The sequence below is a fragment of the Musca vetustissima genome, unplaced genomic scaffold (assembly GCF_032173495.1).
Source record: "Musca vetustissima isolate MV318-11 ecotype Yass unplaced genomic scaffold, APGP_CSIRO_Mvet_v1 utg18190, whole genome shotgun sequence".
Lineage (NCBI taxonomy): Eukaryota > Metazoa > Arthropoda > Insecta > Diptera > Muscidae > Musca > Musca vetustissima.
The window spans coordinates 519-15,325 of NW_026882521.1; the positions used below are offsets into that span (position 1 = coordinate 519).

Consider the following 14,807-nt stretch of genomic DNA (forward strand, 5'->3'; position numbering starts at 1 on the left):
CTATAGGTCGGTCCTCAAAAAATCCACGCCTTGTATAGGTCCTTATAAAAATATTCTTTAAAAAATCCACGCCTTGTATAGGTCCTTAAAAAAATATTCTTTAAAAAATCCACGCCTTGTATAGGTCCTTAAAAAAATATTCTTTAAAAAATCCACGCCTTGTATAGGTCCTTAAAAAAATATTCTTTAAAAAATCCCCGCCTTGTATAGGGTCCTCAAAAAAAAAAAAACATCGTAGTTAGCAGCACCAGATTCAACCATCTCGATATACACAAGGCCACCTGGATCTCTCCTAATCAAGCAACGAGAAACCAAATTGATCATGTTGTGATAGAAGTCCGATAGATCCGAGGAGCGAATATCGATTCGGACCATTACCTTGTGGCAGCCAAGGTACGCACCCATCTTAATGTATCAGCAAAGGTGCGACCTAACACAACACGGAAACTCGACGTCGAAAAGCTGCAAACACAACAGGTAGCCGAGACCTACTCCGCTCAACTTACCCATCTGCTTCAAGAAAGCACTTCTTGACCCGATAATAGTATAGAAGCACAAGGGCAAAGAATTGCCCATTCCCTACAAACTGCAGCAAAAAGAACAATTGGGTACCAAACACCACCACCAAGAAACCTATTGTACGATTAGGAGTGTCGTAATGCTACTGATGTGAAAAACGCAGCGTATAGGGCAACCTTGCAGACAGTAGAAACGCGTAACGTGGTGGAGAATTATCTGGAGAAAAGGAGAGAGGAGAAACGTGTTTTCAGAAAAAAGAAGAAAGAACAAGAAAAACGTGAGCGTGATCAAATCGAGATGTACAGGAGTCGGATTGAAGTCCGAAAATTCTACCAAAGGGGAAAACATCAAACCGAAGGCTTTGGTACAGGCACATCCTCCTGTAGAGATGAAGAAGGAAACATGGTGACAGATACAGACATCGTGTTGAGGATCTGGAATGAGCATTTTGAAAAACTTCTGGTATCAAATAGTGGCGTTGAAGAAGATTCCCCAGAACCAATAAGAGATGATGGTATAGAGTGTATACCACCTAGCCAAGATTAAGTCAGAATGGCAATCCACCGGCTCAAGAACAACAAAGCAGCAGGAGCCGATGGGTTACCAGACAAACTATTCAAGACTTGTGGCCAGATGCTGATCAGGATCATGCACCAGCTGATTAGTACAATTTGGCTAGATGAATGCATGCCCAAAGATTGGAACCTCAGCATCCTGTGTCCCGTGCACAAAAAAGTAACAAGACGATATGTGCCAACTATAGAGGCATATAATGTGCTATCCAGCGGTTAATGACATTATTGGACTATACCAATGTGGCTTCAGACCTGGCATATTCACCATTGACCAGATTTTCACTCTGCGCCAAATCCTGGGAAAGACCCTCGAAAAACACATCGACACTATACGTCGACTATAAAGCCGCATTCGACAGCCCTATCCGTTCAGAGTTGTTTAAAGCCATGTCTACGTTCTGCATTCCTGCAAAATTAGTACGGCTATGCGGGATAACTTTAAGTGGCACAAGGTCAGCAGTTAAAGTAGGAAAGGACCTATCGGAGCCCTTCAGTACCGAACAAGGATTCAGACAAGGTGACAGTTTGTCCTGTGATCATTTTAACATCCTGTCATACGAGTCGGAAAGGTGAACAGAAATGACACTCTGTACATCAAACAACACATGTTACTCGCCTACGCCGATGACATCGATATAATTGGTCAAACATTGCGAGCGGTAACAGCCACCTTTGAACAAATTGAGAAGGAGTCTGCCAAAGTGGGTCTGGCAGTAAACGGCGAGAAGACCAAGCTGAAGGTATCAACGCGCAAGACGCCCGGTAGACTCGGACCAACTGTGGAACTTGAGAACTACAGCTTTGGGGTAGTTAAAGATTTTATATACCTTGGTACCGCCATAAATAAAACGAATGACATCAGTTTTGAAATTCGGAGAAGGATTGTGATGTCCAACAGATACTACTATAGTCTAAGTAAGCAGTTTGGAAACAAGGCCCCCTCCCGCCAGACCAAACTCACACTTTACAAGACGCTGATACTACCCGTGCTATTATACGGATCAGAAGCATGGGTGCTTGCGCAATCAGATGAGGCAGCTCGTAGGGCGTTTGAAAGAAAAATTCTCCGAAAGATCTACGGGCCGATCTGCGTCGAATAAACCGCGAGCTTTACCATTTATACGCAGAAATCGACATAGTCAGTCGTATTGAGATGCAGCGACTACGGTGGCTAGGCCATGTTGTGCAGATGAATGAGAATGCCCCAGCTCAAAAGGCATATAAAAACGAGCCTACTAATGGTTCCCGTAGAAGGGGAAGGCCACGAATTAGATGGAAAGAACAAGCAGAAAACAGCATCTGGGAATGAGGTCTTTCAAATTGGTGGATTTGCGGACAAGAGCGACGCGCTTGGAATAGGGACCTCACGCCTTGTATAGGGACCTCAAAAAATATTCTTTAAAGAAATCTTGCCTTGTATAGGGACCTCAAAAAATATTCTTTAAAGAAATCTTGCCTTGAAGAAATCTTGACCTCAAAAAATATTCTTTAAAGAAATCTTGACTTGTATAGGGACCTCAACAAATATTCTTTAAAAAAATCCACGCCTTGTATAGGATCCTCAAAAAAATATTATTTTAATAAATCCACGCCTTGTATAGGGTTGTCAAAAAATATTCTTTCAAAAGTCCTACATTTTTAGAGAACCCTACCCTACGCCTCTGCTATTCTCCTACCACTTATTTTTCCTCAATTTTCGTTGCATCCCATCTTTTTGCCAACCTTAAGGCTTATAGAAGAGTTTTGTTGATGTTAATGTTTGGTATATCAACTGCAGCACTTCGTAGGCTCCAACATGTACTCCTCAATTTACCATGGAACTCTGAGAAAAAAATCCTTCGACCTTATGCTCCTTGTCCCCATCCGATATTTAAGAGCAAGTAGCAGCAGCAAAAGTATGTAAATGTTTGTGTATATACGAGGTACAGTGTCATTTCCTCAGTCAAAAATGAGGAAACAGGACAACACCCAGTAAAAAAACGTTGAGGGTATTAGACATAAATTTCCAACAGAGAAAACGATGAAATAGCAACAAAGGAGAACAGAACGTAAAACTTCATAAAGTTGCCTAAAAAGGATATTACAGGATATTATGGTCTTAAATAATTGAAAAGTGGACATATCAAAGAGTACAACAAATATAACAACAAAAGGGAGAGATATAATGAAAAAAACTACAAAATTTTATTTATATACAAGAAAATTACAAAAACAAATACATACACATTTACATCAAAATTTTATTATTATTTCAAAATTTTCAAGTTAAATGTAAATTAAGGAACAATTCATTCAAAAGATATCACTTGTTGTTGGTCCAGTCAAAAGTAGTTCATTTATTCACTTGCAGCATTCATCCTTGGAACCCGATTTGCAGGGGCAATGACAGTGTTGGTCACAGGGACAGTTATCGCCACACTTTTGGGCAGTGCATTTGCAACCTATGGAATATTTATTTTATTTTTATAAAATAGCCCTCCTTTAAGTATATTTCCCACTTGAAACTTACCATTACCACATCCTTTGCAAGGCATTTTGTTGTTGTTAATATAATTTCACTTTTTGTGTAAAGAGAAAAACTTTGTTTTAACTTTTGTTTGATATTTTCAAACTTTGATTGATATCCGATACTTCAATGACCACCTCTTATATAGTCAACCAGCTGTATTGTGAATTGTCCAGATAAAGTTCATTAGTAGCGTGTGCACTTGCATTTTCCTTGAAATAATTTTGAACTTTTTTATTTCTTGGTTTCTTTCTGAACTTCTTCACCATGTGCACTCTTTAGCGGATATTGTGATACTGCAACGCCGTGTGGAATTCTTTGCACACCGATTTGTTTCCAACTCGATTGATAACGCTGTTGATTCTCACTCATATTGTTGTTGCAGTTTGTTTTTCTGTTAATAAACATTGATAAGAATTATTGTAGAGTTAGGAAAGCCGGCAATTCTTTTAAAACAAGATAAGATAATAGTAAATATGTTTACTTTTGATACCCTACACAAATTTCTCAATATTAATATTACTAAAAGTTCTGACTGTTATATTAAAAAACTGTAGCACCCTTTTTATACCCTTCATCACACTGTGGTACAGGGTATTATGACTTTGTGCATATGTTTGTAACAGGCAAAACGAGATAGACACATTGTTCCTTTTGAGAATATGCATAGAATCACTAAGGTAAATGGTGCACCAACGTACCTATATATCTTTCGATTTCCATGAAATTTGGCATAGCGTACTAAATTAAGTCTAGAGTGATGTGTGTTAAGTTTCGTGAAAATCTGTTCAGATTTAGATATAGCTACCATATATATATTCGACCGATTTAATGTAAATAGCGCACCAAAGTACCTATATATCCTTCGATTTCCACGAAATTTGGCATAGCGTACTGAATAAAGTCTAGAACGATGTGTGTTAAATTTCGTGCAAATCGGTACAGATTTAGATATAGCTCCCATATATATTTTCGTCCGATTTTAACTAAATAGGGCACCACAGTACCTGTATATCTTTCGGTTTGCCCTGAATTAAGTCTAGAACGATGTGTGTTAAATTTAGTGAGATTTAGATACAGCTCCCATATGTATTTTCGTCCGATTTTAGGTACATAGAGCACATAAGTCCCTATATATCCTACGATTTGCACGAAATTCGGTATAGCGTACTGAATTGAGTCTAGTATGATGTGCGTTAAATTTCGTGAAAATCGGTTCAGATTTAGATATAGCTCCCATATATATTTTCGTCAGATTTTATGTAAATGGTGCACCAAAGTCCATATATAGCCTTCAATTTGCACGAAATTTGGCATAGCGTACTGAATTAAGCCTAAAACGATGTGTGTAAAATTTCGTGAAAATCGGTTCAGATTTAGCTTCCATATATATGAACGACCGATTTATGGTAAATGGTGTACCAAATCCTCTATATATCTTCCGAATTGCACGAAATTTGGCATATCGTACTGAATGAAGTCTAGAGTGATATGTGTTATGTTTCGCGAAAGTCGGTTCAGACTTAGATATATCTCCGATATATATTTTTGTCCGATTTTATGTATATCCTTTGATTTACACGAAATTTGGCATAGCGTACTGAATTGAGTATATAATTATGAGTGGTGAGTTTCGGGAAAATCGGTTCAGATTTAGATATATCTCCCATATATATTTTCGTCCTATTTTAGGTAAGTAGTGCATCAATGTCGCTATATATCCTTCGATTTGTACGAAATTTGTCATAGTATAGAATGATAAGTGGTAGTTTCGGGAAAATCGGTTCAGATTTCGATGTAGATCCTACATATGTTTTCGTCCGATTTAAGGTAAATGGTGCACCAAAGTCCCTATATATCTTTCGACTTGCACGAAATTTAGCATAGCGTGATGAATTGAGTATAGAATGATGAGTGGTGAGTTTCGGGAAAATCGGTTCAGATTTAGATATAGCTCCCATATATATTTTCGTCTGATTTTAGGTAAGTAGTGCATCAAAGCCCCTATATATCCTTCGATTTGCACGAAATTTGGCATAGCGTACTGACTTGAGTATAAAATGATGAGTGGTGAGTTTCGGGAATATCGGTTCAGATTTCGACATATATATTTTTGTCCGATTTTATGTAAATAGTGCACCAAAGTCCCTATATATCCTTCGATTTCCACGAAATTTGGCATTGCGTAATAAATTAAGTCTAGAGTTATGTGTTGAGTTTCGGGAAAATCGGTTCAGATTTAGATATAGCTCCCATATATATTTTCGTCAAATTTTATGTAAATGGTACACCAACGTACCTATATATCTTTCGATTTCCATGAAATTTGGCATAGCGTACTGAATTAAGCCTAAAACGGTGTGTGTTAAATTTCGTGAAAATCGATTCAGATTTAGCTTCCATATATATGTTCGACCGATTTAAGGTAAATGGTGTACCAAAGTCTCTATATATCTTCCGATTTGCACGATATTTGGCATAGTGTACTGAATAAAGTCTAGAGTGATGTGTGTTAAGTTTCGTGAAAGTCGGTTCAGATTTAGATATATATTTTTGTCCGATTTTATGTAAATGGTGCACCAATGTCCCTATATATCCTTCGATTTACATGAAATTTGGCATTGCGTAATAAATTAAGTCTAGAGTTATGTGTTGAGTTTCGTGAAAATCGGTTCAGATTTAGATATATCTCCCATATAAATTTCCGTCCTATTTTAGGTAAGTAGTGCATCAAAGTCCCTATATATCCTTCGATTTGTACGAAATTTGGCATAGCGTACTGAATTGAGTATAGAATGAAGAGTGGTGAGTTTCGGGAAAATCGGTTCAAATTTCGATGTAGCTCCCAAATATATATTCGTCCGATTTTACATAAATGGTGCACCAAACTCCTAATGTTTGTCCGATTAACACGAAATTTTGTACAACGTATCAAATTGAGTCTTGAATGACGGTATTCGTTTCGTTGAAATTGGTACAGATGGTACCAATTGGTTCTATGGCGATTTAGCCCTGTTCGTCTGTCTGTTGTAATCATCTAGCCTCTAAACGGATTGAGATTTTGCATTGAGTCATCTTTTGTCTGCAGGCTGGTCAAGTTCGAAGATTGACGATATCGGTCCACGTTTAGGCATAGCCACCATATAATGGTACCGCCCAATTTTCGATATTTTGGGGTTCTTAAGCACGCTTTTCAACCGAATTCGCTGAAATTTGGTACATTGGGTTCTTTTTTGCGTAGCCCCCATATAAGGGCACCCCTAATTTTCGGTATTTTGGGGTCCTTAAGCGAGTTCTTCAACCGAATTCGCTGAAATTTGGTACATTGGGTTATTTTTGGGTAACAAATGTCTCCACTGCAAATTAAAAATTTCAGGGGTATTTTTAAACGCGTTTTTCAACCGAATTCGCTTAAATTTGTTACAATGGGTTCTTATTGGGTTCAAATTTCTTCACTAAAATGATAAATATAGGCGCATTTTTCCGGGTAGTCCCCACCCTCAATTTTCGGTATTTTGGGGTTCTTGACCGCGTTTTACTACCGAATTCGCTGTAATTCGGTATTTTGTAGTCGCATATGGTAAAAAATCTTCCTACCAAAAATTATTAATATTCGTAGTTCCCATATAACCCCCTTCTTATATTAAAATAGTTAGCTGATTAGTTCCGTGTGGAACTAATAATCGCTTTCTAAGGAAATCGTGATAAAAAACTCGAACCTGACGATAATGAAATATATCGGCCAGCATTTAGGCATCTCCCCCATATAATTATACCTCCTGAAGGAAAGAATTGAGACACAAAACAAAAATATTGGGTTCGAAATTGGCATATGTCGGTCATTAATTAGGCATAGCCCTCATATAACTATAACCCGAAATATTCGCTAATTCCTACAGCATGTAATTTAACTTTGTAATCTAAATTGCAGAAGTTTGAGGATTGTATATTCTACCATGCGCTTTCGAGTTTTCATTAAAAATTGCTGAAATTTGTATTTGGTGTACACAATGGTTTACATGAACCGGTATCGGTATAGGTTCACTTTTTGTTATGTTCCCAATATTTTCATTTCAAGTATCTGTCAGTATACCTATGGTGGAGGGATCAAAATATTTATGTTAACATTAATGTTAAAGTTCCCGAAGTCCATGTGGAGAACATTTTGTTTATATTTTCTCTCTTATAAGAAAAAGTATATTTTCGCTGAGAGAAAATTTCAGCTAATTTAAAAAATAATTTAAATTAGTAATTCGTCAAATAATGAGTTTTTATCAAATAAAAAATCAAACTACATACCGAAGAAGGCCTGTCAATTTTACCATATGTTCGTTCTGATATAGTCCCCACAAATATATATAAATGTTCCACCAATGGCCTTATTTGGCTGATTAACATTACATTTTGTTAATGTCTGCGCCCTAACTATATCCTAAAAACACATTGGGATTCCCCTGCATGATTTCTTCAGAAATATTTATTTCTTATTCATTGTAAATAATGATTTCAATTACCCCGACTTTGCAATAAAAAATAATTCAAATTATTTTTTTTTTTTTAGATATTTTATTTCATACAAAATTGATTATTTCCAAATCACCATTCAAACAATACAAAATTCATTTTCAAGACATACAATCCTTATTCACTTTTTACAGCAGTCATCCTTGGAGCCAGTTTTGCAGGGGCAATGACAGTGTTGGTCACAGGGACAACTATCGCCGCACTTTTGAGCAGTGCATTTGCAACCTATCGAAAGAAATAATTCATTACACCACTCACTCTTCATAATTTATTTTCACACTCTCAACTTACCATTACCGCATCCTTTGCAAGGCATTTTGTTGTTGATATAATTTCACTTTTTTTACAAAAGAAAACTTTGTTGTTTTTTTATAACTTGCGTTTGATATTTTCAAACTTTAATTGATATCGACAACTCCAACGGCCGTCTCTTATATAGTCAACCCAATTCGTTGTGAATTTTCCAGATATTCCCCAATATTGGCGTGACGTGTGCACTTGCATTCTGTTGTGAAAATTTCATTTCGTTTTCTTTTCTTTTGTTCTGAATTCAGTTTATTTTTCCACACGGTGTTCACTGTTTAGCGAGTGGTGTAGAACTGCAACACTTTCAATTATCTGAATTTTTTGCACTCACCAGCTAACGATCTCTTTTTTGCGTGTCAAATTTTTTTTCGAATTGAGTAATCTGTTATCGCACTCGGTTGCTAAAACTTGTTGATTCACACTCAATTACACACTTATACAAATACTTATATTTATTTACTTAATGTTTTTGTTGTTTTGTTTGTTATTATTATTGTTATTGTAAACATAGATAAGGGGATTTGAGTAAATTTTTATTTAAAAAAAATAAAAGAACATCATTGAATAAATAGAGTTTTGAGAAGAAATATTTAGTTCTAAAATAAGAGATTATTTTTTACCATAAATTAAATCGATATTGCCTATACTTCCTATACATTATTTGGAGTTAGTCCGAGTTTAATAAGTTAAGTGAACCGATAGGCTAAATTTCCGAAATTGGCATACATCGAATATAGCTTTTCTAAAATCTTGAAATAGGTGAATTCTGTTTTTAGAAATTTCGATCAAATCGATAACGAAAATAAAATGGTATCATTTACGGTCGGATTGAAGTTCTTCTAACCCTCAATGTCTTTGTAAAATTGTCATACAGGAATTTGTTATACACACAGAAAACGGTACATACACTTAGATACCGAAAATGGGACAGGGACCTTCTTATGGGGACTATGGATCTAAATTTTATATTTTTACCCCCCACCGATTTTTTTTTTTTTTTTGTAAACAAGTTCCATTAAGATTCGCCAAAATTCAGACACCTCAAATGGGCGTAACCTTTATATTCCAGACACATTGTCCTGCGATCAGACCAATTATCAAAAACATTTTTCCACTCCTCCAAAACGCTTGCACGTCATCTTCTGACGACCGAAATAATTCACCATACAATTTTTTCTTTATGTGCGAGGTTTTGTCGGTTTTGTTTTATACTCTACACCATAGTATGGCGGGTATATTCGTTTTATCCGTTTGTAACACATCGAAATAATCATTTCCGACCCTATAAAGTATATATATTCTTAATCATCGTAAAATTCTATGACGATCTAAGCATGGCCGTCTGCCTGTTGTAATCACTCTAGTGTCTAAACGAATTGAGATAGATCGCCAAAATTTTGCATAGAGTCGCCTTTTGTCTGCAGGCAAGTCAAGTTCGAAGATGTCCTATATAGGTCCATGTTTAGGCATAGCTTTCATATAAGGGTACCCCCAATTTTCGGTATTTTGGAGTTCTTGGGTGCGTTTTTCAACCGAATTCGCTGAAATTTGGTTCTAATTGGGTACCAAATATCTCCACTTTTTCTGGTACTCCCATATAACATTTCCCCTAAATTTTCAGTATTTTGGGGGTTTTGATAGGCTTTTTTCGGCCGCATTGGCTCTAATTTAGTACTTTGAGTTCTTACTGGGTAGCATTTTTTCTGGGAGCCCCCACATATAAGGATACCGCTAATTTTCGGTTTTTTGAGGTTCTTTGATGGTAACAAATCTTCCTACCAAAATTATAAATATTCACCCTATTTTAGGGGTAGTCCCTATATAACCCCCTTTTTTATATTAAAATAGCCGAATTGCAGTCAGTTATTCCCTGCAAAATGTGGAATTCTAAGACGATTCAGCCATCTGTTGTAATCATTCTGCCTTCTAAAGATATCGTGATAAAAAAGTCGAACCTGACGATAATGAAATATATCGCCAGAAATTTAGGTGTCTCCTCTATATAATGATACCTCCTGAAGCAAAGAATTGAGATACAAAACTAAAATATTGGGTTCGAAATTGACATGTATCGGTCACTAATTAGGCATAGCCCTCATATAATAACCCTAAATATTCTCTATTTCCTAGCATGTAACTTGGCATAGCATGTAACTTTGCAATCTAAATTGCAGTAGTTTAAGGATTGTACACTCTACCATGCGTTATTAGTATCAGTCCACGCTTTGGGGTTTTCAGATTTTAAGAAAAATCCCCATTGTAAATTGTTGAAATTTGTATTTGGTGCATATATTAGTTTACATAAATCGGTTTGTAGAATTATCGGTATAGGTTCACTTTTTGGTATGTTAACCATATTTTCATCCCAAGTATCTGTCAGTACACCTATGGTGGAGGGTATCCAAAGTTCGGCCCGACCGAACTTATAACTTTTTTTACATTCTTTTTTTTAATTTCTCAGAAGACTGCAGGAAAATGAATTATGGAATCCATCTTACTTTATCTAGCAGAGCAGTCGACACATGACCAGGTTTGCCGAAGAAACCGGCGGTCAATTACTTCGAAGATTTTCAAGCAATCATTTTGGATTTAGTTCAGTACAAAGGAATATCCCACGGTAGATTTATTCGGATCGTCATCGACAGAATGAAAATTTATGGTGAGAAAGTCATGTTGTCTAATAGAGCTTGCCATATTTAACATAGAGCTTTGAAATTTTGCTCATACTGCAACTCCAGGGATGTTTGGTGTTAAAAATGAAATATATCGGTCCACGTTGTGGTATGGCCCCAATATAATATTATTGCTCATTTTGGTGTTTTTAAAGTTTTCGGAGGATTGTGTCTGTACTTTGGCATTTTAGGATATTGGAGGGTAATATACATCTATGCAGATAATTATCAAAATAGGTTCATGTTCTGACATAGGGCACCTGTAAAAGTCCGGTTTTTGGTATTTGAAAAGCCTCATTTCATAACCGTTGTGACTTTAATTTGACATCTCAGATTTTTGGAAGGTGACACACATTTACGTAGAAAAATATCAATCTAGGTCCAGCCCGCATATAAAGGTACTGCCCCTTTTTTTTTGGCATTTTTAAGGATCCAACTGCATTGACTAACTGTAACTGTAGCTGGTATCCAGGGATCTTAGTCGGAAAAATCTTGTTCGCAGAAATTTGCCGACTTGATGAAGTTTGACATTTGTTTTGTTTTTGCAAAATAGTCAGGCTGAATCCCAGTTTGTTGTTTTTATAAAAAACAACTATTTATTAGTGGGGAATGTATGGCATTGTTTGCCGAGGGGTAAAGCAGGGAAGACTATAGTTTCGGATCACGCCACTGATCCTGACCAGCGACATAAACTGTATGAGAATTTCGCTGGAGCCTCACTTCGAGGTTAACAAGGCATTTACAAACAATTCCATACATTTTTGCAAATATTTTTGATGTGGGTTCGCAGGACCATATTTTCACAATTTAACATTTTTAATGGACCTCAACGTATTTCCATTCAAGAAACAGAAAGTTGGCATTCCGGGATCATGGTCGCTAAAAATGTTTTCCCAGAAAATTGCCGACATGTTGAATTTAGACCGGGTTTTCACTTCTTGAAAATAAACGTTGTCCATACTATCAATAAGATCGACCCCTGACCCTAAAAACAGTAATTATCTCTCAATAGTGCCATTCATTGTTGATTCAATCGCATTTTCGAAAAAGGTATGATACAAAGACTAATATATATCTCAAACGATAACGAAGAAACTTAACACACACCATTTTAGGTATAGTTCGGTTCGCTTCATCGCAATCGAACAAAACTTGGGACTTGTAACTATTGTGAAATCACATGAAAATATTTTTGATATCCAGATTTTAGTCTAAACTGATTTACACCAATTTCAATAAGGTTCATCCTTGGGCAAAATAAAAATATCTGTGGCATATGAATACAGGTATGACATATAGTTCTTATGTGTAGAATGTATTTCGTATCGGTCTTTATTTTGGTATGGACTGTTTATAAGGATGACACTAGATTTTAGAGACGTTTATGAAATATCTATGCTACACACCATCTTCGACTGTTATTCTTAATTTCTGAGTTCTAGATGGACATCCATAGATCAACTAAGAACTTGGCTATAATCAAAAACATTTGTTAGTTTCAGAGAAAAATTTGAAGCTGTTGCAAAAAGACAAAATCAACTACGATGTACGTTTTTAACACCTCGAAATATAATTTCGATCTTCATCGGACAACATTTTCGACGAACTAAATCGATCCAGATATATATTGTATTCCAACTAGATTTTTCCATGAAGATTTTAGTGTACACCACAATTTTCGGTACTTTGGGGTTCTTGAGCGTTTTTCAATCGTACCAATCGTACCAACTTTCCCCACTAAAAATTATAAATATAGTTCCACTTTTTCTGGGAGCCCCCATATAAGGGTACCCCCAATTTTCAGTTTTTTTCAGTTTGACCAGATTTTTCCATCGAATGGGCTGCAATTTTGTATTTTGAATTCTGAATACGTACCAAATCTCTACACAAATAAGGGCTACCCAATTTCCTCCAATTTTCTGTATTTTGGGGTTCTTGAGCGCGGTTTTAAACCGAATTCGCTGTAATTTAGTATTTTGTAGTCGTATATGGTAACAAATATCCCTACCAAAAATTATAAATTTTCGACCTCTTTTTGGGGTAGTCCACATATAAACCCATTTTTATACCCTTCACCACGCTGTGGTACAGGGTATTATGTCTTTGTGCATATGTTTGTAACAGGCAAAAATAATTGAGATAGACCCATGGTTCCTTTTGAGAATATGCATAGAATCACTTTCTAAGTCGATTTATGCATGTCCGTCCGTCCGTCCGTCTGTCCGTCTGTCTGTCCATGTTAAATTGTAAACAAAGTACAGGTCGCATTTATGATCCGAATTGGATGAAATTTGGCATAGGTCACTTATTCGGCCCAAGGACGAACCCTATTGAAATTGGGAAAAATCGGTTCAGATTTAGATATAGCTCCCATATATATATTTAACCGATTTAATGTAAACGGTCCCTATATATCTTTCGATCTGCACGAAATTTGGTACAGGCTAATCATTTAGGCCTATAATGATGTCTGCCAATTTTCGTGAAAATCGGTCCAGATTTAGATATAGCTCCCATATATAGTTTCGTCCGATTTCATGTAAATGGTGCCCCTAAGTCCCTATATATCTTTTGATTTGTACGAAATTTGGCATAACGTACTGAATTAAGCCTAGAGTGATGTCTGCCAAGTTTCGTGAAAATCGGTCCAGATTTAGATATAGCTCCCATATATAGTTTCGTCCGATTTCATACAAATGGTGCCCCAAAGTCCCTATATATCTTTTGATTTGCACGAAATTTGGCATAACGTACTGAATTAAGCCTAGAGTGATGTCTGGCAATTTTCGTGAAAATCGGTCCAGATTTAGATATAGCTCCCATATATAGTTTCGTCCGATTTCATGTAAATGGTGCCCTAATGTTCTTATATATCTTTCGATTTGCACGAAATTTGGTATAACGTACAGAATTGAGCCAAGAATGATGTCTGCCAAGTTTCGAGAAAATCGGTCCAGATTTAGATATAGCTCCCATATATAGCTTCGTCCGATTACATGTAAATGGTGCACCAAAGCCCCTATATATCCTTCGATTTGCACGAAATTTGGCATAACGTACTTAATTGAGCCCAGAATGATGTCTGCCAAGTTTCGAGAAAATCGGTCCAGATTTAGATATAGCTCCCATATATAGTTTCGTCTGATTTCATGTAAATGGTGCCCTAATGTTCTTATATATCTTTCGATTTCCACGAAATTTGGTATAACGTACTGAATTGAGCCTAGAATGATGTCTGCCAAGTTTCGAGAAAATCGGTCCAGATTTAGATATAGCTCCCATATATAGCTTCGTCCGATTACATGTAAATGGTGCACCAAAGTCCATATATATCCTTCGATTTGCACGAAATTTGGCATAACGTACTTAATTGAGCCCAGAATGATGTCTGCCAAGTTTCGAGAAAATCGGTCCAGATTTAGATATAGGTCCCATATATAGTTTCGTCCGATTACATGTAAATGGTGCACCAAAGTCCCTATATATCCTTCGAGGTGCACGAAATGTGGCATAACGTACTTAATTGAGCCCAGAATGATGTCTGCCAAGTTTCATGAAAATCGGTCCTGATTTAGATATATCTTCCATATATAGTTTCGTCCGATTTCATGTAAATGGTGCCCAAAGTCCCTATATATCTTTTGATTTGCACGAAATTTGGTACAGCCTAATCATTTAGGCCTAGAATGATGTCTGCCAAGTTTC

The 14,807-nt window shown here is 36.4% G+C and overlaps 1 long non-coding RNA gene across 1 annotated transcript; it reads right to left on the reverse strand.

Moving 5' to 3' along the window:
* Nucleotides 1-8,235: 8,235 nt before the first annotated feature.
* On the reverse strand, nt 8,236-8,476 carry LOC133328990 (uncharacterized). The gene is made up of 2 exons (XR_009754298.1): nt 8,416-8,476; nt 8,236-8,349 (listed from the first exon to the last, which is right to left on the reverse strand). It is a non-coding gene; the product is annotated as an uncharacterized LOC133328990 (long non-coding RNA).
* Between the last annotated feature and the right edge of the window lie 6,331 nt (nt 8,477-14,807).